The 24,308-nt window shown below is 47.0% G+C and overlaps 1 long non-coding RNA gene across 1 annotated transcript; it reads left to right on the forward strand.

Moving 5' to 3' along the window:
- The first annotated feature begins 139 nt into the window (after positions 1-139).
- Positions 140-20,141, forward strand: LOC144299592 (uncharacterized). The gene is made up of 7 exons (XR_013366278.1): positions 140-256; positions 5,728-5,848; positions 14,178-14,242; positions 16,335-16,391; positions 17,488-17,573; positions 18,174-18,386; positions 19,881-20,141. It is a non-coding gene; the product is annotated as an uncharacterized LOC144299592 (long non-coding RNA).
- The last annotated feature ends 4,167 nt before the right edge of the window (positions 20,142-24,308 follow it).

The following is a 24,308-nucleotide window of genomic DNA, read 5'->3' on the forward strand; positions in this document are numbered from 1 at the left end:
GTCTCCCGGCGGGCCTTGCGGCGGCGGCCTCCGCGCGAGGGGCCCCGAGGCCGCCTGGGCCCCGGAAGGCCGCGCGGACGCGCCCGGAAGCCGGAAGCCGGAAGCCCGCGCCGGACCCGGAGCCGCGTGCGCGGTGGGCGGCGACGGCAGAAGCTTCGGGAAGGCGCCCGCGGAGGCGCAGAGGCTCTCCGGGGAGGCCCCACTACCCCGACGGGTCGCCGAAGCCGGCGCGGGACACGCAGTCGTCCCCTGAGGGGTAAGCCGAGGCCGGGCCAACCCGAACCCCCGGGGCGGCGGTGCGCGCGGCTGCGGCTGCACGAAGCTCGGGGTCCGCCCCAGAGACCCCCGCACACATGCCCCGGGGTGGAGGCCGGGTCGGGGCGTGAGGGGGGCGGGGGGGGCCCGTGGGGGGCACCGTGGGGGGCGGGGGGACCGCGAGGGGGGCCGTGGGGGGCGGGGCGACCGCGAGGGGGGCCGTGGGGGGCGGGGCGACCGCGAGGGGGGCCGTCGGGGGCGGGGCGACCGCGAGGGGGGCCGTGGGGGGCGGGGCGACCGCGAGGGGGGCCGTCGGGGGCGGGGCGACCGCGAGGGGGCGGGGGGGCGGCCGCGAGTCCCCGGAGCCCTCCGCGCCGCGCGGCCACCTGCCGAGTCTGCGAGCGAGTCGGGGCCTCGAGGCCTTGGCGCCCGGCGGTCCCGGCCGCGACGTGAGGCGGGAAGGCGCCGAGGGCAGGCTCAGGCCCGCAGCCGCAGGTGCAGCCCCCGCCCCCGGGGCCTCCCGGCTCCAGGGAACGTCGTCCGTCCGCAAGTGGTTTCTCGTGCTCTGCGTCATGCGGACATTGTCGCCTCTTACACGGTTTCTTTCAGGTTTTATTTGCTCAATCGTGAGAGACACAGGGAGAGAGGGGCAGAGACGCAGGCAGCGGGACAAGGCGGCTCCTCGCAGGGAGCCCGTCTGGGACTCGATCTGGGACCCCGGGGTCACGGTCACGCCCTGGGCCGGAGCAAGACGCTCCACCGCCCGCACCCCGCGTCCACAAAGTTGTTTCAAATGTTGAACAGAAAAGTGTTCCTTTCGCGTCTATGCGTATAGTTGACTTTAGGTAACATGCCCCTCGTTGTTGTTTCTGAAGGATTCCTTTATTGCCGAGCGAGCGAGCGAGCGTGCGAGCAGCGGGCGGGCAGGGACGGCGCCTAAAGCAGAGCCCAGGGGGCGCCCGTCGGGGATGCCAGGCCCTGTGGGGCCCGCTCAACCCTGACACGGTGACCTGAGCCAGAACCCGGAGCCCCATCGTGCCTCGACCATTGAGCTTGAGGCGTGGTGATCGCGCTGCGGGCAGTTCAGGCGGTGGCAGGAGCTGCTTTTCCTTTTGGCGTCCGACCTGCAGGTCACCGCCCCGAGTGCTGGGATTTTCTGGATCTTCCCTCAGGCAGTGTGGGAAACAGATGGTGAGCACATAGGCCTCCCCCTTCCCGACTGATGCTCTGGGCAGCTCTTCAGGTGGACTGGATGGTCCCAATGTCAAGGCACCACGGTTCCGTGACAAATAACTCGATTTGCAGCTAAGGGCAAGTAACAAAACACAGCTTTTTTTTGAGCGAGGTAAAAATGGGATATCTTTGAAGTAATACATTCGGAGGAATTTTAAATGTCCAGCATTGAAAACACATGACCTTTAACGATCTGAAGAATCACCGTGGTTTTCCTTTTCTTATTAAGTTCCTCTTAATGTGACGGACATATTGGATGACAACGTGATTATTTCCATCCAAATGATCGGGATCCCTGGGTGGCGCAGCGGTTTAGCCCCTGCCTTTGGCCCAGGGTGCGATCCTGGAGACCCGGGATCGAATCCCACGTCGAGCTCCCGGTGCGTGGAGCCTGCTTCTCCCTCTGCCTGTGTCTCTGCCTCTCTCTCTCGCTCTGTGATGTGACTATCATAAAAAAAAATAAAAATAAAAATAAATCCAACCAAATGATCATCGCCTTAGCGTCACGTTAAAAGTCAGAACGTGCCACATCCAATGGTGTTGACAGCAACACCAGAAATGAATACACACACACGCGCACATGTAAGTGTGCTTAATGGTTGGAGAGGAGCAAACCCACGTACAGTGGACATTGGCCCCGGGATGTGTGCCAAACATGAAGTCACACTCATTTTTAATTTTAACGAGTTGTTTCGCAGGCAAAGCAGTGGGGCAGCCAACAGTCTGTGACTTACTTCTTTTTTTTAAAGATTTTATTCATTTACTCATGAGAGACCCGAGAGAGAGAGAGAGAGAGAGAGAGGCAGAGACACGGACAGAGGCAGAAGCAAGCTCCATGCAGGGAGCCCGATGTGGGACTCGATCCCAGGTCTCCAGGATTAGGCCCTGGGATGAAGGCAGCACTAAACCACTGAGCCACCCGGGCTGCCCTGTGACTTACTTTTAAAAAGACCCAAGGGCCGCGTGTGTGCTCAGGGCTGGGGGTGGGGGGCACATGTCCAGGCCCGTGGTTACCCCCCCCATCAGGCACTTGCCGCCTCTCCATCCTCACTAAGCCGAGGGTGTAGTTAATTAGCGGGAGGCTGGGGTGGCGTTGGACCCGCCGGCAAATCCCGAGGGGCTCTGGTGTCCTGTTACAGGCAAACCCACCCTGCGGTCCGGTCCGGTCCGTAGACTAAGGGAGCCTGGGCCTAACGGAGGCTGGGGATGTAACTGAATCAGGAACATCTTGCGCTCACTGGCTCGATGTCAGATATGTAAAAGCTTAAAAAAAAAAAAGATTTTTAGAAAACGTTGTAGCAGGGTTGGCGACGTCGTGCAATGGCATAAACAGGGTGGGACATTTGGTGTCACCAATCGGCAAAGTAACCTGTGCCACAAAATAGTTTTCAAAGCTTCTTAAAGTATTTTCTCATTCGAGGGGCACCTGTCTGGTTCAGACGGATGAGCACGGGACTCTTGACCTTGGAGTTGTGAGTTTGAGCCCCACACCAGGTGTACAGGTTACTTAACTAAACACGTGAACTAAATAAAAAAAGAGAGTTTTCTCATTTCAGGCTCCACCAGCTCTGTGTGATAGAGAAATGTGCAAGCATTTATCTCCAGTTTGCAGAGGGCAAATTTATCTCTGGAGAAATCCTGGAGCCAAAGAGAATAGTGCAGAAAGGGCTAGAGCCACAAGGCGTGACGGGGCCCCAGGGCCGCGAGGGGGTAAGACCTTCCCTGAGGAAGACTACAGAGGCAGAGAAAGACCTAGCTCCGGCCCCTCCCCATTCTCCTCCTGAACAGAGTCCTGCCTGTGGGCCAGAGAGCCTGGCCAAGGTTGACGTTGCCTTCCAGCCTCGTCCCCTCGTACCCACGGTGCCTTCAAAGATGGGCCCTGGAGGGGCCACTGAGACCCTGAGGAATTGAAGCGCTAGGGATGTGCATTTGACACACGCAAACATGGTGGCAGATGGAGAGGAGGTGGGGGGGCCTGCGGGGAGGCTGCGTTGACCAGCTGGTGAGCAGTGGAAGCCATGGAGAAGAGACGCCGCCAGGGGAGAGGAGAGGTCTACCGGGGAGCGCTGGCGGTCTCAGGCACTGAGTAGATGTGGGCGCCTAGTGGGAGCGGGAGCAGGACATTGTCACAGCCACGAGGGAGGTCGGGTGCCAGGACAGACCTCCTGCAAGGGTAGTTCTCCAACTTTGGCCTTCTCGAATCTTGTGGGATACTTGGAGGGCCTATGAAAATAGGGAGGTTAGGTCCCTACCCAGCAATGTCTGATTCCAGAGGCTGGAGCAAGACTCCACGTCCACGTTTCTAGCAAGTTCCTGGGTGATCCTAATGCTGCTGGTCCTGGGATCACACTTTGAGAACCACGGCCCTAGAGGGGCAGTGTGCTTTCTCGTGTTGACCCAAGTCCTAGGAGGGAGGTAGACACAGCAGCTGGGACGCAGGACTGCAGGTGCGCCAAAGGGCGGCAGCGAGTTGGGTCCGCGGTGCAGTGACTTCCCGGTGGGGTGCCCTCCTGAGACCTAGGCAGGTGCAGGGGAGGCTTGCCTTCAGAGCCACGCCCCCTCTGCAGTGCCACCTGTTTCTGGGGACTTCCCTTCCTCCTGTTGGGGAAGGGCCATGGGATATGTAGAGCCCAGCCCAGAGAGCGGGGAGGGACCTCAGTGGAGGTGCTCTAAGTGCAGGCAGCTCCTTCGGGGAAGGGGAGGTGCCACCATGGCGCGGCGGGCACGCTTCAGGTGTGCAGGGCAGCAGGTGCAGCCAAGCAGGGTGCAGGGACCGTCGGGTGTGCAGACGGAGGCTGCGTGGTCTCTGGCACTCCGGGCGGCAGCTGCCGGGGCAGCCCCTGAGTCCTGAGCTGCAGCTCGGGGGGCTGCGGCTGGACTGTGTCCTGGGCGGGTGCGCGGTTGGGAGGGGGGGCACCTGCCTATGAGTCTGCGCTCACTTCCTCCTTGTGCAACTGCACAAACAGTTCTCGAGGTGAACCGAGCTGGAGGGAGCGGGACGGGGGCTCCTCTGGCTTTTCTGAGGATGCTCAGGGAACATGTCCAAGTTCCTCTTCTCTGCCCGTTCCCTGCATGTAGGACGGTTGTTTAGTTGTCCCCGTTCTGGAGGAACATTCTCTGCTGGTTCCAGAAAGTAGGAGCCAGTCACAAACCTCGAAGAGGGCCGGGTTCTGGGCGGGATGTGCCCTGGAGGCTGATGCGTCGCCAGAGCCTCTTGCAGGGTCTCCTGTTCAGTTGCCCGGAATACCCTGACTGAGGTCGCCCTGTCCTCTTCCTGAAGGTTCAGCCTCCTGGGCACCTCAGGTGCATTTGCATTCCGCTCCCAGGCCCTCCCAGTCTCTGCAGCCCTGGATTCCTTTTTGAGATCCCTTGGAATGTTGCTCTGTCACCACCATGGGGGGTTAACCACAATGGCACAGAAACCAAAGGTCTCTGCTGCTTGTTAAACTCCTGGGCATGTCGGTATAGATGTGACCAGTCAAGAAATCACACGTAAGGGTTTTTATATTTTTTATTTTTTTAATAATAAACTTATTTTTTATTGGTGTTCAATTTGCCAACATACAGAGTAACACCCAGTGCCCATCCCGTCAACTGACCCCCTCAGTGCCCGCCACCCATTCACCCCCACCCCCCACCCTCCTCCCCTTCCACCACCCCTAGTTCGTTTCCCGGATTTAGGAGTCTTCCATGTTCTGTCTCCCTTTTTGCTATTTCCCCCTTATTTTTTCCCCTTTCACTGTTATTTATATTCCCCAAATGAATGAGACCATATAATGTTTGTCCTTCTCTGATTGACTTATTTCATTCTGCATAATATCCTCCAGTTCCATCCACGTCGAAGCAAATGGTGGGTAGTTTTGAGGCCACATTCATTTGTGAAGTACCACTGGCGATGGGCAATAAGTTGTAGATGCTGATAATTTATTTGCATAGCCATTCAATAACTGGCATAGTGGGTTCATTTTTTGAAATGATTTTTATTTATTCACGAGAGACACACAGAGAGAGGCAGAGACACGGGCAGGGAGAGAAGCAGGCTCCGTGCAGGGAGCCCGATGTGGGACTCGATCCCGGATCCCGGGATCACGCCCTTAGCCCAAGGCAGGCGCGCTCAACCGCTGAACCACTCAGGCATCCCAGGCATAGTGGGGTTCAAAGAACAATTTTAGATCGGGTTGCGGAGAGGGGAGACTAGAAGCCAAACACACAAAACATCCTTGCCTGTTCTCATTCCAGGGCAGAGATTGAGAGACATGTTGCCTCAAAGTCAGGACTCTTCTGCAATAAAACGTAAAGAAGAGCTCACACAGAAAACAAGCCTCTGAGTCCTACAAGAAATCAGGGAAATGGGTCACAGGTAATTTAACATTTTAAATCTCCCTCTTTCATGTTTATGTGTTTTTCGTGGCGTCTGACTTTAGGCAACATCAGTAGGAAGAGATCGTATTTAGAGGAAGTATTTACAAAGACAAGTGTGCAACCCAGGTGAAACTTACTCTGTTCAATATAGATTTTGGAAAGCAGATAGCACCTGGGTGTTTTGATAATTTGAGAAAGCTCTTATTCGTATCTCTATATCCTGCTGTGTTACTGGATCTGCATGTCCCACATTGAATATGTTTAACTCTGTATGCTGTATGATGTACATTTGTGATGTATTTCTGCTCTGCTAATGTGTGACTGACAGCTCTACACCATATGAAGAGAGGAGCAATTTGAAATGCCAGTCTGTATCACTGTGTCCCGCTTAGCTAGGCATTCAGGGTCCTCCACAGCAGAGCTTCTACTCTGTAGTCCTCCATTATATCTCCACATATACCTTTCTTGACCTAAACCACATCAATCTTCATTCCCCACATATGCCACAAACTTTCCCCCCTTTATGTGATTGCTCGTCCTGTCTATAATCCTGGAATGCTCTTCGTCCTGTCATTTCCAGCTCTTCAAGTCCTATCCAAAATTTGCTCTAAATGCTGTGTCCGTGCTTGGGGTTCAAGATGGCTGACTGAGCACCCACTTTTATATTCACCTTTCTCAAAATCCTAATGAATTTCATGAAAAAGTTTATTTAATAATTTTTTTTATGATAGTCACAGAGAGAGAGAGGCAGAGACACAGGCAGAGGGAGAAGCAGACTCCATGCACCGGGAGCCCGACGTGAGATTCGATCCCGGGTCTCCAGGATCGCGCCCTGGGCCAAGGGCAGGCGCTAAACCACTGCGCCAGCCAGGGATCCCCATGAAAAAGTTTATAATACCAAAGGTAAATCAATAGTAACAAAAAAAGAAACTTGATAAGTACTATTAGAAATTCTATACAAAGGAATGATTGACTTATTTCACTCAGCATTATACCCTCCAGTTCCATACATGTTGAAGCAAATGATGGGTATTTGTCATTTCTTATGGCTGAGGAATATTCCATTGGATACATAAACCACATCTTCTTTGGGGAATATAAGTAATAGTGAAAGGGGATAGAAGGGAAGGGAGAAAATGGGTAGGAAATATCAGAAAGGGAGACAGAACGTGAAGACTCCTAACTCTGGGAAACGAACTAGGGGTGGTGGAAGGGGAGGAGGTGAATGGGTGACGGGCACTGAGGGGGGCACTTGTCGGGATGAGCACTGGGTGTTATTCTGTATGTTGGGTAATGAACACCAATAAAAAATAAATTTAGTATAAAAGAAGTTCTATACAAAATCTTGTGTACCGTGAAAATGAATGTTTAATATACCTATGAATTCACTTGTCCCGCTTAATGTGCAAGATCTATATAAAGAAAACAGAAAACTTTGCTGATGGATGTAAACTAGGACCCGGATGGGAAGATTAAAGTGTGAAAGTGTCAATTCTTACAAAATAAATCCATGAATTCAATGCAATCCTAAAAAACTCAAGGATAATTTTCATGAAACTTGATAAGCTATTTCTTAGTACTTCTAAAAGTAAGGAAGTATAACTAGCCAAGTGAATCTTAGATGAGTGAGGACTGCTTACCCTACAGATATCAAAACATACTAAAGAGCTATAATGGATTTTTTTTAGTAAAAGATTCTGGCAAAATTGGCTATCCATATGCAAAAAAATAAAATAAAACTCTCGTTTATATCATATCCAAGAACATAATAATTTCCAGGTAAATTAAGGACTATATGTGAAGGATAAAAGTCCCAAGTTTTTTAGAAGTTTATATATGATATAAATATATCATATATGAAGTTTATATATGATATATCATATATGTGTGTTTATATATATATATCTTCATGACCTTGTGGTAGAAGGATTTTTACTCTCCTAGTCACAAAGGAGAACCTTGATGAAGTTGACTACATGACAATTAAGAACAACTGTTCATCAAATGCCAGTACGAAAATAATAAAAAGACAGAGAGGGTGAGGATATTTACAACACACATTAACTATCAAAGGATTATTATCCAGAAAAAGAGGATTTATAGATGAGTGAGCAAAAGGCCAGCGACTTAACAGAAAAATAGGCAACAGAATTAAACAGACACTTCTCAAAAAACAATAGAATACGCAAATATCTAATAAACATATGAAAAGGAGTTCAACTTTACTAGCAAGTCACAAAATTGCAAATTAAAACCACAAGATGATACCATTACACACCTACAAGATGAACAAAGTTTAGAAAGCTTTATCTCAAGTGGTAGCAAAGTTAGGAGGACACACAACTGCTGAGAATATAAATTGATACCAATATTGGGAAGCAGGTAGCATGTTTTATTAAAGTTGAAGATGAGCATACTCCTTACTTACTTACATGGTCTCATCATTTAATTGTTTATGATTACCAGAATCAACATGCGAGAATGTTCATCTCATCTTGTTCTTAAATGACAAAAGCTGGAAATACTCCATTCTGCCTCAACAGTAGAATGGGTAAAACGGAAGTGTAGTCATACAATGGAATATTGTACAATAATAACAACAACAACAAAATAATAACAATCAACAAACATGATAGTAAGTAAAAAGTGAAGTTACAAAATTGCATATAGCATGAATATTATATAAAATTTAAAAACAGACAAAACTAAACGATACTGTTTAGCAATGCTTCAGGCCATGGTAAAACTAAAAATAAAAGCAAGGAAATAAATACCATCAAGGTCAGGATAAAAATGACCTTTTTGTACCTGAGTGGTCATTATATGGATGCTTTTTTTACCATCATTTGCTAAACTGTACACATAAGATTTAGATAGTTGTTTATTATACCTCATAATCAAAGTAAAGAATAAAAAACCCAGAAAGTAAAAAAAAAAAAAAAAGAAAAAAGACCATGAAAGCCACTAGACGAACATACATGCTATTTCAATGGGTTGCTAAAAGTAATATTTCAAATTCAAATTCCAAATTCAATTCATTCAACAGGGAGTGTCAAAACTGGAAAGAAGGGATCGCCAAAGTTGACTGCAAATACATTTAAAACATCTCTATGGCCGCAGATACAACAAACAACTTGGAGAAAATATTCACAACGTCTACAAGACACAAAAGCTAATATCCATAGTATATGAAGAATGCCTACAAATCAATGTAAAAGAGATGTGGAAGGGCAGGCAATACACAGAGTGAAAGTTGCAAAGGATCAATAAGCATGAAAAAGTAATACATTTTATTAGGATTTGGTAAACTGCAAAATAGAAAAAATAATATGTAAAATATAGGGTCATTTAAAGTAATCAGAATATAATCATCTATAAAATACAGATATACAAAATGTATTAAGCTATAAAATTATCACAAAATCTAAGAACTAAGGAAGTCATTAAAGGCTAAGTCTCCTTCTGGCTTTACCATTCTTAATGTACAACTTATCCTCATAGTCTCAAGATGGCTGCTGTGTCCCAGACATTACACCTGGGTTCTAGGCATAGAGAAGGGAAGAATGGCAAGAGGAGAACCGTACATGCCAGCTGGATTGGACCTACACATCAGTAAACTTGTACCTTTCCTAGAAGCCTAATCTCTAGGATGACACTTCAACCTTACTGGCAAAACTGTGACATAGTTTACTCCTAACTCTTGGGATTTGAGGAGGAGCATATCTTTTAAATGAAGATATTTTTGTGCCAAACTAAAATGTGGTTTTGTTAACAAGCAAGAAGTGGAACATATATCTTGCTTGGTCAACTAGTGATGCTGTGGGAAGGAAGCACCGAGACTAGTCCTTGGTACGTTGAACATGCTCAATAAACATTAGTTAAAGAAATGGGATTTTTTTATATTATCATCTACACAATCCCCCAGAATGACAGTGAAGGGGGGACCAAGATGAGAGCCGAGCATCACCTACAGAGGAAACGAGGGCCCACGGAACAGAAGGCTCCTTGAGATCAAGGATGAGGTGGGTACAGTGATGCCATGCTTGCTGCCTGAGGTCACTGAAAACCCTGAGAGCAGAGTCATATACAAAGTATGAGATAGTTGTGATCCGTCTCTGGAATTGCGCTGTTCAGTGCCACCACCACCAGCCACATGTGGCTGTTTAGGTTTAGATTAAATAAAAAGTAGAACAACTCAGTTCTGCAGTCACATTTTGAATGTTCAGTAGTCACTCGTGGCTGGTGGCTTCCGTGGTGGATGGCGCTGGTATGGAATGTTCTTGTCGTTGCAGAAAGTTCTGTTGAGGATTGCTTGCCTAGAAGAATGGAGCCAAGGGAAAAGAGAGAAAGAGAAGGAGAGAAATCCCAATTTGCAGAAAAACAAACTTGTGCAGGAAAAGAAAAATAATCATAGTGTATGGGGTTCCTCTGTGAATAGCCTTTGCTAATCATAAGCATTGAATTCTGAGTTCCACAAATAGAAAGGACTTTCTGGGGAGGAAGCTGGGCTGAGATGAGGCGTATGTCTGGTAAGAGTGGGGGTTCGTAGGGAAGAGCTGTAAAGCCTCACATTCCAAGGTGGGAAGTTAACAGATAATGTCTGTGAGATATCAGAAATATCAGGAAAAAGTTACAGAGACATTTTGTTAAATGTGTACAGACAAATCATGAAAGGTTCAACTAAAAGAGTTAAAACGATGGTCTGTGTGGAGGGAGAAAGTAGAGGAATGGTGGGAACAGGGAGCATCAATTTAGGAACAAGCCTCACAAAAACTATTTGATTCTTAATGATATGTAGGTATGATTTGATTAAAATTATAAATAGAAGAGAATGAACTGCAAAAGCAGGTGCACCTGGGTGGCTTGGTCAGGTCAGCCTCTGACTCTTGATTTCGGCTCAGGTCCTGCTCTCAGGGCTGTGAGATGGGCTCCACGCTCAGCACGGAGTCTAGTCTGCAAGAGATTCTCTGCCTCTGGGTCTCCTTCTCGTGTGCTCTCATTCTCTCTCTCTCCCCCCCCCCCTCAAATAAATAAACCTTAAAAAAGAAGAGGAAACTGCAAAGACAAAAGCTCTGTTACAGTGCCATCTTGTGCATCAGGTCTACTCTGGTCCCCAGACAGGATACTTCTGTTGTCTGACATTTAGGGACACGTTGTCTGAAACTCTGCTCCTGGCACCTAACTTCACCCTGCCTTGCTCTTGTCAATTGTGTAGGCTTATCGTCAAACTCCTGTTGGTTCATAAATTCCTGGACAAACTACTGTCTGATTTCAGAAGTGTCACAATATTTCAGTTTAATACAGAGTAAAGCATGAAGATTCCAATAAAATGTCGTAAAACGCTAATAATAAGGGACGCCTGAGTGGCTCAGTGGGTTCAGCGTCTGCCTTCGGCTTAGGTGTGCCTTGGCCTTAGTGCTCATCCAGGAGCCTGCTTCTCCCTCTGCCTCTGCCCTTCCCTTGCTCACCCTCTTTTTCTGAAATGAATAAATGAAATATTTTAAAATGGTGATTATAATTATTGCTAATAATATTGATTATTAGCTAGAATATATATCAAATAAAATAACTATTAAATATGATAATAAAAATAATAATAGCTAATGTTTATGGAGCACTTACTACGTGCAAGGCGTGTGATAAGAGCCCATCAATAGATCAGGGATCATTTATTCTTTTTCCACGGGAAAGGTCATACATAGGACAGAAATATAGACTGGCTCTTTCATGCCTAGGGGACAGAGTTCCAGGTTAGCATTCGAGTGTCTATGCTTATTTTTCTACTTTATATGGTTTTATCCTATGTGTCATAGAAAATGGGCCTGAATTCTTTTCCGATTTAACACCATCTTTTAAAACATAATGAAGAGTAAGTCAGTTCTAGTTTACATCTGCCAATGGAATGGTGTCCTATTACACACATATCCCTTGGTCATAAAACCTGTGAGAACATAGGAAGTGAACAAGGTTTAATTGGTTTAGATGGTTAAAAGTCCTGTTCAATTTTATTTACCACCGTCTGAATCACAGAAGGCGGAGAGGTACATATGTTTGAAATGTGGCAATGCTTCCTAACGTTTAGCTAAAAAAAGAACATGTTTAATTTTAAACCCATGTCAAGAAACCAGTGACCAAAAGGGGTTTTGCTTTAGTACAGAGGTTTAGAGAGAGACCAAGTCAGTGAAAATTGTCTTCAGATGGAAAATTGCTGGGTCAATTTTGTCAACTCAGTGTCATACACTCAGACTTACCTAATAGGGCATTATCTTCTCCTAGTAATTGATTTAGATTGTATCTGCTTCTGCTGTTTGAAAATTGAACGCTTTTGTGCTTGTGTTCACACTCTGCCTCTAGAAGCTACCTGGCTGAATTGTAAATCAGAAGCTGGGTTACCTAGGAAAGCGGCTCGGTATTGCTAGCAGGCAGCCTTACCCAGGGAGGGAGAAGATAATCAGTAAGGTCTCCGCATCCCTTTCTGGCTTAGTAACAGAAAAAGGATGGAGCCTATTCTCTCTATTTACGCTCTGTGGCCAGCTTATCTAGGGTCACATCAACCATTTCCCACTGTCATTTCTTTTGTTCATGATTTTAGACATTGGTTTTGCCAACTTGAGGTTTCATGGATTTTATTCCTTTCTTGCACCTGTAACTTACCTGTAGCTCACCTGGGGAGCTGTACAAGAGGGAATAGGTTTACCTCCATGAAAATGAGGCAAGTGACCTTAGGAAAGCAGCTACAGAAGGGTCACAGCCCCTCAAAGACATGCTTATTTTATCCTAGATTCTTTTGCACGAATGTGGTATTAAACAGGGTTGCAGGAAATGAGAGATGAAACCTAAACTGGAAGCCCGTATGCTGGAAGTTAAGTGCAATTCCATTACGTTTGAGTAGTTCTAAGCAAGCAGTCTGTTACCCTTTATCCTTTACTGGAATTGATGAACAGCTGCTTTTCAGGGGATCACTCAGTATATTTAGCTTCTGAAATTCGAGCGATTCAGGGTCTGATTGGCTGCCGCGGCCGTGTGGTCACCTGGAGACTGGGCATCGCGCTGGCTCTGCCTGGGGCTCTCGGGAGGGGAGAGTCTGGAGAGGCTTTGCTGCTGAGGAAATTGATGTGCTAGAGGACAGCGAAGGCTGCTTGGTGGCTTTTTCTCGTAATGTTCTTGCTGGAGACGTTCTGCAGCTTCCCTTGAAGTGTTTTCCAAAGCTTGGTATCCTAACTGGGGAAATCGCGATGGGAACATGACTAGCGAAGTCTGTGGCCCTGTCGCCCTCCCGGGCCCTACTCGCATCTGCCCTGTGCTGTGAGGTTAGTCAGGCCCTGGACTATCCCCTGGTTGCTTGACCCGGTGGACTTTCTCATTTAACAGAAAAAAATCTCAAAAATTTTTGCCTTTTTTTTTTTTTCTAAATGTATGAGTATGAAAAGGGCTCTAAGATCTGGCTTCCTATATATTTATCCCATCCTACTGGGCCTCATCTGCCTCAGAAGGGGCGGCGGTTTCGCTAGCTTAACAAAACTAGCCATGGTGGGGTATTGGTCTACACGGCAAATATCTTTAGGCAATGAAAGGGACAGCTGCTCCAGGTCATCATCCACTTTTATCAAGCACGTCCCACTCTCTGGCATCAACCTAAGAGGCCCCGGGAGACCCTTTCCCTAGCTCCCGAATTAGAAGCTTAGACCCAAGGCCCACGATCTTTGATGCGCTTCAGTCAATGGTGTAAACGTGTCTTGTTTTTCAGGTTTGAGGAAGGGCTACAGACACAAAAGAGAAAAATCCATACAAGCCAATGGTGTTTAGGAAAAGAATAACCCCATTGCCTTGAGGTTTCTATTTTTCTTTTAAAGCTACTGACAGATTGTTTGTATGTGTCTGATTTCAAGTAGGAAAGCATTTTAGAGACCTACGGCACCCTCGTAGCATCCTGGTGCTGGCCCAAAACTAACTTCTGGAAGCCGAGCTGACCTCCCTTTAACTAATACTTTGCTTAAAAGTGTTTTTCTGCAAGTATTTAGCAATTTAAATAACGTTTCTCTGGATCCAAACTCTCGCTTTCTTACCTCCACTTCCTTTCACAACTTGAACTAAATTGATCGTGTAGCTAGAAGTAGCCATACCTGGCATGTTGCTGAGGGAATCCAGAGAAAGGCATTTGGGGCCCGAGTTCTTTAGACCTGTACTCAGATCTCTCCTTTCATTTAGCCTACAAAGATCTAGGGATGTGTAGCGTGGATACGTCTTAAATTCTTTTTTTCTGATGTTCTGATTTCAGTCCGAGGGTAGATTCTAATGTATCTTTCATTTGTCTGGAACCTGAAAAGTTTGTAGGTGCCACTACTACTCAGGGAAAATGGCAGCTGATGAAGAATATGAGGAGGTGGTGGAGGTAAGATGAGAAAAACGGACTCTGACAGCCAAGTATTTTATGTAGCGACAATCAAAGCCGTACTGTAGGTGAATCAATCATTTGCAAAATAAAATACATCATCTATTATAACTTCACAAAGCATCGTTAGGAGAGCATGAGAAGGGAATATTTTACGTTCAGTTTTACTGTAATTATGTGGGATTTAGAATTGCAAAGAAATAATCAGAATAATCTGAAAATCAGAATAATCACGATTAAGCGCTGACACAGTTATAAATTAAATTGCCTTCCCTCTGGTAGTAATGCCAGTAATACTTTGTAGCCTTCAACTTAAAAAATTCCCTTGTTTTTCTTAAAATAATGGTGTTCAGTGGTCATTGGAAGTTGTCCTTGGTGTTAGACTTGAGTGATTTAACTAGATGCCAAAAAAATGGAAGGGGCTATTTTTCGGCATCTCATCCTCGCCATTTTGTTCCTATTACTGACCAGCAGTTGCTTAACTGCTAGACTCCCTGCCTGGGAGTGTTCACCCAAGGTCTCCCTGACCTCAGAAAAGATGTCACAGAGAATGGAATGGTGGCAAATCTGGGAAGATGGTCAGGGAAGAGTTCAAAACCAGGAACTAGCTTTAAAAACATCTGTTAGGGGTCTCAGACATCTAAATAAAATCATACTATCACTCTTGACTCCAGTTGAAATTTGGACAGAAAGGAAAAGAAGCAAGGATGCACTAACCAATTAGGGACATAGCTCTAAAAACTATGTGGGATTTGGCACGTAAGTTAATGCCAACCATTTGGGTATTGTTGCTTTTTTATCAGCTTATTTCTAAGCTTCATCTGCCAAGGGTGAGAGTCCCACAAAGGTAAAGTTGGATAGCTACCAAAGGACTGCTTTTCCCTGGGTGCTAAGAAAATCCAAAATCGTGAATCCTTCACTCTGATGTAACATCCCTTCTCAAGTCACTGACAATGCTTTGTATGGCCAGAGGCGGGGTTCTCTGTGGCTCACCACCAAACAGCCGCCCCCAAGCGGCCAAACGCTATTTCCCATGTGATGAAGGCTGAGCCCGTCATGGAGGAACCCGGTGTCCTGCAGGAGCCCAGGCATCTCTGGCTCTGCCTAAGGACCCAGATGGGTATTGGGGTCGAAGTTAAGAAACGGTGCGGGAGCAGGGGAAGCACAAGACGGGGGACCCTGGGCGAGTCCCTGCTGATGGACTAGAGCTGGTGGCCTCGGGGCAAAGGCCAAGTAACTTGAAAGAGTTGGCTGACCCGGGGGACAGGCGGGACCCTGGCTGCAGGAGGTCTGGTCCTTGGCTTTCCCCTCTCCCCGAGCGTCTTCTTTGGTGGCAGAGAAGGGACACGTGAAGCATAGAACGAGGTGCACTGTGTGGCCTGAGAGAGCGAGCCGAGTGGCCCGCGTGCCTGTCCCGGGGGCCTGGGTGGCGGGGCCGGGACTGCGGCCCCCCGTGTCTGCGGCCACCCGACCGCACCTGCTCCTGCGGCGGGCGGTGACGCCGGGAGTACAGAGTGGCTCTGACCTTGGGTGGGGCCTGGGGCACCTTGCAGGTGGCGGCCTGGCCTGCCCGCACCTTGTGCCACCCGGTCCCTGCCGCCCTCATACCCGGCCTCGGGGCTCCGTCTCCTCTCCCCGGAGGGCCACTCGTCCCCGGGACATCTGGGGGCCTTGGGGACAAAGGTGGTCTGGGTGCTGCGTTCCTCTGGCTCTCCTCTCTGTGCCGCCCTCTTCCCCGGCCCTGTGACCACCGCCTTGTTGGTCACAGCGCGTTACCCGAGGTCCTTCCTGTGCAGACAGCAGCCTCCCGCATCGTCCTGCCGCCTCGCTGCGAACAAGGCCCTGGCTCCCAGAAGAGGTTTTCCTGGCCTCCAGGGAAATTGCCGCCCATTAACGATGCACCCGGGGAGCCCCTTCCTCCCCCTGCACCCCACCCAGGCTGGCGGCCCTCACGGGACCGCCAGCCGCCCCAAGTCGCCTGGGCTCAGATAATGCCCCTCCCCGCGGGAGGCACGCGGGAGGCGCCCCCAACTGCGGGCAGTGGACAGGGCCGCCTGCTGTGTTCTCACGCCCGCTCTGCCTCTGTTTGCAGTACTAGGTGGAGGACGCCATATACGAGGAGGTGCCGGGGCAAGTAAGGGCCAGACAGGTAAGGCTGCCTGAGGTGCACGCTGAGGCCGCCAGCACCTGCCACGGGCTCCCGGGGCTCTGAGCTGGCACGCGCGGGGTCGGGGGGCAGCGACCGTTCCTTGCCTGCGCCCCACAGCTGCGGGAGCCGGCGAGAAATGCTGCCCCTGACAGGCCGTGTCCCTGCTCTTGCTCTCCAGCACACCCAGGGTGCTTGGGCATCATTCCCCACCATTCGTGGGGCGCTGTTGGCGCAGTGGGTGCTAATTGCAATAATGCCAGAGGCTGCCAGCACGTGGTACCCGTCGCAATCCCAGGGCCTCGGACGGGTGACTTGCAGGGTGACCAGCAGCTTTGTCGTAGAGAGCTGTAACCTGTTGGGTACCATCTCTGCCTTTGCCCCCGATGGTGCAACGAAACGTTACTGAGGTTTTAGCACAAAGCCTTTCCCGTGAATATTCCAAGGTGGAACTTTTTTTAGGGTGAAAAAGCTCACTCATGCTTCCTTTCTGGATAGATCTGTTTCTCTTGAGCACGGCACACAGAGGATGGCTGTCACAGGGCTTGGAGCTGCATGAGACCTAACATTTGCAGCTGCTGCCAGTCGGTTAGTTTCTCCCCATCCCTGTTTGCCAGCAACGGCAGCAGAAAGCAGCCCATCAGCAACGACCTGATGACACCAGGGGAAGTTGTCCCAGATGTCGGTTTCCTTGTTGGTTCAGCTTCCCTTTCCATAAGTGATGCAAGGACTCTTGCTTTGGTAGAGATGATACTAGCTGTGAAGGAAGTCCTGCCATCACATGGATGGACCAGTTGCCTGCTTACCATTTTTTCTTACATACGGTACTTTTAACCTTGGACCAGACCTAAACTTTGGCCTTAGTTTCTTCTGTACACCCTGGCATAAGAAACCGTAATTTCCCACCTACTGCACGTGTACGACTGTTACAAGGATGATTACCCCCTTATGTTGCCGTCCTTATCCTGGTCCACCTAAGCATTTGTTAGCATAAATGGCACTCTAGTTCACATTAACTAACTGACTAAGCCAAAAGGATGGTAGTCACTTGTGATACTGATGTGATTCATTCCTTTAAAGTTCATTATTCTTTGCCTAGGACTGCAGGGGAGAGGCCTGAAGACCTGTGGAAAAAGCAAGCAGGTTTTTCATAGACTCATTTAGAGTTAATATGAAGTCAACAAGGTGAGCTTTATTTGATCTTCTTAATTGTTTGTTCCCTGATGCCAAGTTTGCTTTGGCTCTACCCAAACGATTTGAGAAGATTGTAAATGTTTAAGAAGATTGTGTTTCAGGATCCCCGGGTGGCGCAGCGGTTTAGCGCCTGCCTTTGGCCCAGGGCGCAATCCTGGAGACCCAGGATCAAATCCCATGTCGGGCTCCCAGTGCATGGAGCCTGCTTCTCCCTCTGCCTGTGTCTCTGCCTCTCTCTCTCTCACTGTGTGCCTATCATAAATAAATAAAAATAAAAAAAAAGATTGTGTTTCTGAGTTTTATCCAACCTGAAAGTGTTTGGGTTCCTTCCTACCAATGGAATTTTAAGGCACTGTAGCAAATGAAGAGGGAGTGACCTCTTGATTCCACACCCTCCTGAGCAATCAGCATTCAGATTTCTGTAACGTGATGTATACAGTACATGGCTTGCCGCCTTGGTCTGTTTCAGACATGTTGAAGCACCCCTAGGGTGCAAGTCTGACTTGAGGTCAGGATAATGCGTATGCAACTAGATCATGCCATCACCATTTTTATTTCCATAACCATTGGAACTGCATGTCTCATTTTCAGACAATAACAGAAATCTTTGAAACTACTACCACAAGGACGACCACATTGGACTATGAACCATCAGGACCTTCCAAACCGGCATTGGTGTTGCACAGCCAGTACCAGCCAATCCAGCGGAGAGGAAGAAGGTTATCTGGAAGAAATTGGATTCTTTGAAGTTCATGACCTGTGTACATTGTACACAGCCAGAAGATGCAGGACCTCTTTGGCCCGGTGAGTTTCTAACATCTTGTGCCAATCTGGTTTTATTATAGAGAAATTACTGATCTCCAGTGACTCTGTTTTGGGCGCCAGCTAGATTGTTCTTCAACCTTGTAGGAGACAAAAACTTATCTGCAGAAACATAAGCTTTTGTGACTCTTGAATCTTCCCTTCATGTAATTCATTTGCACCATTGCAGTTTCAGAGAAACCTCCTTACTGAAATCATTCCCACAAAATAAACAGGAGGCCTATTATGAGGCATTTATTGATATTTATTCACAGTTTTCTGGCTAATCTAGAATCCTGAAGTCCTAAATACAGATTCAACTGAAATCCATTCACAGAAGCTAAAGAACACCTCTTTACACTGTGTCTGAGCAGGATGCCCCTTAAGTAGACTAGTTAAAAATATATAAAAAGGTCTTTAAGAGTCATATAGGGAAGAAGAACCTGTAGTTTAGAAAACCAGGGTCAGGTGCATAATCACCGCTGCTGAAAGTCCCCGGTCCTTAACTTTCCATGTACAGTTACGGTGCGGCCAGAGAAATGGACACACACTCCTCTGTTCCCTCAAATGAAGGCTTTGTCAAATTTCCCTCCAAACTTAGACCTCTCCATTCAGGGAGGTCTGAGGTAACGTTTTCCAGAAATTACAGTGAAGACACGGACACTCCCAAGCAACATTTGGGCCCTCCCAAGCAACATCACACTAGAAAAAATCCTTTTGCCCCCAAAGGGCCCTGTCTTTGCTGGTTACTAGGCATCTGCAGCCCCTACTGGCAGAGGGAGAGGCCCCCGACAGCAGTACAACAGGCCCAAAGCTCTCTGCCACTTGCAACCTCAGCCACTGACCATCAAAAACTTGCCATGGGCAGTATAGAGAGGTCTGACACACATGCACAAAGATGAACCTAAATCCACATGCCTTTTGGTCAATCAGAGGTTCTGCTCCTACAGATTAGACTGACAGCTCTTAGTGTTTTATTTATTAGAACTCATTGTATATGTAGCAGAAATAATAAAATTGCATTCCTTTTCAAAATACTCCATAATTCAGACTTGCCATTAATTCAGCTGGTGTCTCAGCTATCCAAGCCATCGAGATTCAGCTGCAACGTCAGCATTGAGTATTTTTGCATTGTGTTATCAATCAAATCTTTTCAATTTCTATATATATATTTTCTAAAACTGTTGAGGTTCAGGCTTTTTATGTGTGCATTCAGACAATAAAAACTTTGAATCATATTAGGGCATTTTCGAGACCATAGCTTGTAATAAAATTTCTACTGTCTTAAGTATCCAATCATGTTAGGAATAACAAATAACAAATCTATTATAATTTTTGCTGTGAATCGAGTAGGGGACAAAAAGAAAGCTGTTATAACTGATAATTGTTGGAACTTGCTGGATTTTTTTTTTTTTATCACAAGGGGATGAATGCATTGCCTGAAATTTCTGCTACCGTCTTGTCAGGTTTTAGGCTAATCTCTGCTATTCTTTTCAGAATAAATATAGGGAGAACTGTGAGAAAGCAAAAGGACAGCCATATGCCATCACGACGGATACACCAGAACTTCCCCAAATGAAGAAACTTCAAGATCGAGGCGGGACAAGATGGTGGAAGAGTAGGGCCAAGTCACCTGTCCCCACCAAATTACCTAGATAACTTTCAAATCATCCTGAAAACCGATGAATTTGACTTGAGATTTAAAGAGGGAACAGCTGGAATGCTATAGTGAGAAGAGTTCATTCTTCAGGTAGAAAGATGGGGGAAAAAAAGAAAGAAGAGGAATCCAAGGGAGAGGAGCCCCACCAGGAGTCGGGCTAAGGCCCCAGCGAGAGCCCCCAGGGCGGGAAAGCCCTGTCCTGGAGAAGCAGGAGCTGCACCAATCTTCTCGGACAGAAAGGAGGTCGCAGGGAGTTGGAGCAGGATCCCAGAGCAGTCGGGATGCCCTCAGGCTCCCTGGGACACTAACAGAGGACCTGCACCCCAGGAGAGCACCCCACACCCCGTGGTCGAGCTCCCTAAATGGCTGCAGCACGCGCCCGGCTGGACCCAGAGCAGCTCGGAGGCGGCTGGGGAAGAGGCTCCGCGTGGAGGGGGCTGTGCGACCCCGGGAGCAGCTCAGAGGCAGCTCCGGCAGAGGCTCCACACGAAGGGAGCTGTGTGGCCGGGAGTGCAATTCCAAGAGCGCAGGCCCGGGAGCACAGGGCACCGGGGACACAGCCCAAGATCCGGCGCTCACCCCCGAATAGGCAGAAGCCAGGAGGGCACAGGACAGCAAGAATACTCCTGCCACCCGGCGGCCCCGAGCTGTGCAGATCAGTGACTCCCGCCCCTGGAGCATCCAGGCCCCTGCAGACTGAGAGCTCCGTAGTTACTGTGGAAGCTGACTCCAGGGCTGGAGAGCTGGCCGCCACCAGTATTGTTCCTCCTGGGGCCTCCCAGGATAAACAACCCCCACTGAGCATAATCACAGGCTCACAGTGGCCTCACAGGATAAAAAGGTTAAACAACTTTCACTGAGCCATGCACCAAGCATGGGGGCAACTCCCCCAAGTGCTGACACCTGAGAATGAGCACAGCAGGCCCCTCTGCCAGAAGACCTGCTAGACGGACAGGGGAAAAACAAATTATTGACCAAGCAGCACTGGAAATTTCCAGGGGAAGTTGAGGGATTTACAGTATACAGAATCAGAGGTTACTCCCTCTTGTTTTTTGTTTTCTTGTTTTCTGTTTTGCTTCCCCCCTTTTTTTCTTCTCTTTTTTCCTTCTTTTTTTTTCTTTTTCTATTCTTCTTTCTCTTCGCTCTTTTTCTCCTTTTCCCAATACAAATTGTTTTTGGCTGCTCTGCACTGAGCAAAATGACTAGAAGGAAAAACTTACATCCAAAGAAGGAATCAGAAACAGCCCTCTCAAAAAAAAAAAAAAAAAAAAAAAAAGAGAAACAGCTCTCTCTCCCACAGTTAAAAAATTTGGATTACAATTCAGTGTCAGAGAGCCAATTCAGAAGCACAATTATAAAGCTACTGGGTGGCTCTCGAAAAAAGTATAAAGGACTAAAGAGACTTAATCTAGATGTAATCAGGCTGAAATTAAAAATCAATTACATGAGATGCAACCCCTACTAGAGGTCCTAACGACGAGGGTTAATGAGGTGGAAGAACAAGTGAGTGACATAGAAGAAAAGTTGGTGGCAGAGAGAGAAACTGAGGAAAAAGAAAAACAAAAGATCATGAGGATAGATTAAGGGAAATAAATGACAGTCTGAGGAAGGCAAATTTATGTTTAATTGGGGTTCCAGAGGGCGCTGAAAGGGACAAAGGTCCAGAATATGTATTTCAACAAATCATAGCTGAAAACTTCCTAATCTGAGAACGGTAACAGGCATTCAGATCCAGGAAATAGAGAGATCCGCCCCTAAAATCAATAAAAACCGCTCAACACCTGCACATTTAATAGAGAAGCTTGCAAATTCCAAAGATAAAGAGAGGATCCTTAAAGCAGCAAGAGACAAGAAATCTCTAAATTTATGGGGAGAAATATTAGATTAACAGCAGACCTCTCCACAGAGACCTGGCAGGCCAGAAAGGGCTGGCAGGATATATTCAGGGTCCTAAAAGAGAAGAACCTGCAGCCAAAATACTTTATCCAGCAAGGCTCCCAATAAGAATAGGAGAGAGAAAGAGCTTCCAAGATAGGCAGAAACTGAAAGAATATGTGACCTCCAAACCAGTTCTGCAAGCATATTAAAGGGGACCCTGTAAAAGAAAAAGGAAGTCCAAGGAAACAATCCACAAAAACTGGGACTGAATACATGTCATGATGACACTAAACTCCTATCTTTCAATAGTAACTCTGAATGTGAATGGGCTTAATGACCCCATCAAAAGGCGCAGGGTTTCAGACTGGATGAAAAAGCAGGACCCATCTGCTTGCTGTCTACAAGAGACTCATTTTAGACATAAGGACACCTACAGCCTGAAAATAAAAGGTTGGAGAACCATTTACCATTCAAATGGTCCTCAAAAGAAAGCAGGGGTAGCCATCCTTAGATAAACCAAAATATATCCTGAAGACTGTAGTGAGAGATGAAGAGGACACTACATCATACTTAACGGATCTATCCAACAAGAGGACTTAACAATTCTCAATATATATGCCCCGAATGTGGGAGCTGCCAAATATATCAATCAATTAAAACCAAAGTTAAGACAAACTTAGATAATCATACACTTATACTTGGTGAGTTCAATGTAGCGCTTTCTACATTCGATAGGTCTTCTAAGCACAACATCTCCAAAGAAACAAAAGCTTGAAATGATACACTGGACCAGATGCATTTCACCGATATCTACAGAACTTTACATCCAAACGCAACTGAATACACATTCTTCTCAAGTGCACATGGAACTTTCTCCAAAATAGACCACATACTGGGTCACAAATCAGGTCTTAACTGATACCAGAAGATTAGGATCATCCCCTGCATATTTTCAGACCATAATGCTTTACAAGAAGAAGAAGGTTGGAAGGATTTCAAACACATGGAGGTTAAGGACCATCCTGCTAAAAGATGAAAGGGTCCACCAGGAAATTAAGGAATAATTTAAAAGATTCATGGAAACTAATGAGAATGAAGATACAACCATTCAGAATCTTTCGGATACACCAAAAGCAGTCCTCAGGGGGAGATACATCGCAATACAAGCATCCATCCAAAAACTGGAAGGAACTCCAATAAAAAAGCTAACCTTGCACCTAAAGGAGCTAGAGAAGGAACAGCAAATAGATCCTACACCCAGCAGAAGAAGAGAGTTAATAAAGAATCCAGCAGAAGTCCATGAAATCAAGACCAGAAGACCTGTGGAACAGATCAACAAAACCAGGAGTTGGTTCTTTGAAAAATTAATAAGATAGATAAACCATTAGCCAGCCTTATTAAAAAGAAGAGAGAGAAGACTCTAATAAAATCATGAATGAGAACGGAGAGATCACTACCAACACCAAGGAAATACAGACGATTTTAAAAACATGAGCAGCTATACGCCAATAAATTCGGCAATCTTAGAAGAAATGGACGCGTTTTTGGAAAGCCACAAATTACGAAAACTGGAACTGGAAGAAATAGAAAACCTGAACAAGGTGATAACCAGGGAGGAAATTGAAGCAGTCATCAAAAACCTCCCAAGACACAAAAGTCCAGGACCAGATGGCTTCCCTGGGGAATTCTATCAAACGTTAAAGAAGAAACCATACCTATTCTAACTAAACCTGTTTAGAAAGATAGAAAGAGATGGAGTACTTCCAAACTCGTTCTGCGAGGCCAGCATCACCTTAATTCCAAAACCAGACAAAGACCCCACCAAAAAGGAGAATTATAGACCAACATCCCTGATGAACATGGATGTAAAACTCTCAACAAGATACTAGCCAGTAGGATACGACAATACATTAAGAAGATTATTTACAATGAGCAAGTGAGATTTATCCCTGGATGCAAGGCTGGTTCAACACTCATAACACAATCAATGTGATTCATCATATCAGCAAGAGAAAAAACAAGAACCATATGATCCTCTCAGATGCAGAGAAAGCATTTGACAAAATACAGCATCCATTCCTGATCAAAACTCTTCAAAGTGTCGGGATGGAGGGAACTATCCTCAACATCTTAAAAGCCATCTACGAAAAGCCCACAGCAGATACCATCCTCAATGGGGAAATACTGGGAGCCATTCCCCTCAGATCAGAAACAAGACAGGGATGTTTCCAGTCTCACCACTGCTATTCGACATAGTCCTAGAAGTCCTAGCCTCAGCAATCAGACAACAAAAAGACAGGAAAGGCATTCAAATTGGCAAAGAAGAAGTCAAACTCTCCCTCTTCGCCAATGACATGATACTCTACATAGAAAACCCAAAAGCCTCC

The sequence above is a fragment of the Canis aureus genome, chromosome 27, assembly GCF_053574225.1.
Source record: "Canis aureus isolate CA01 chromosome 27, VMU_Caureus_v.1.0, whole genome shotgun sequence".
Lineage (NCBI taxonomy): Eukaryota > Metazoa > Chordata > Mammalia > Carnivora > Canidae > Canis > Canis aureus.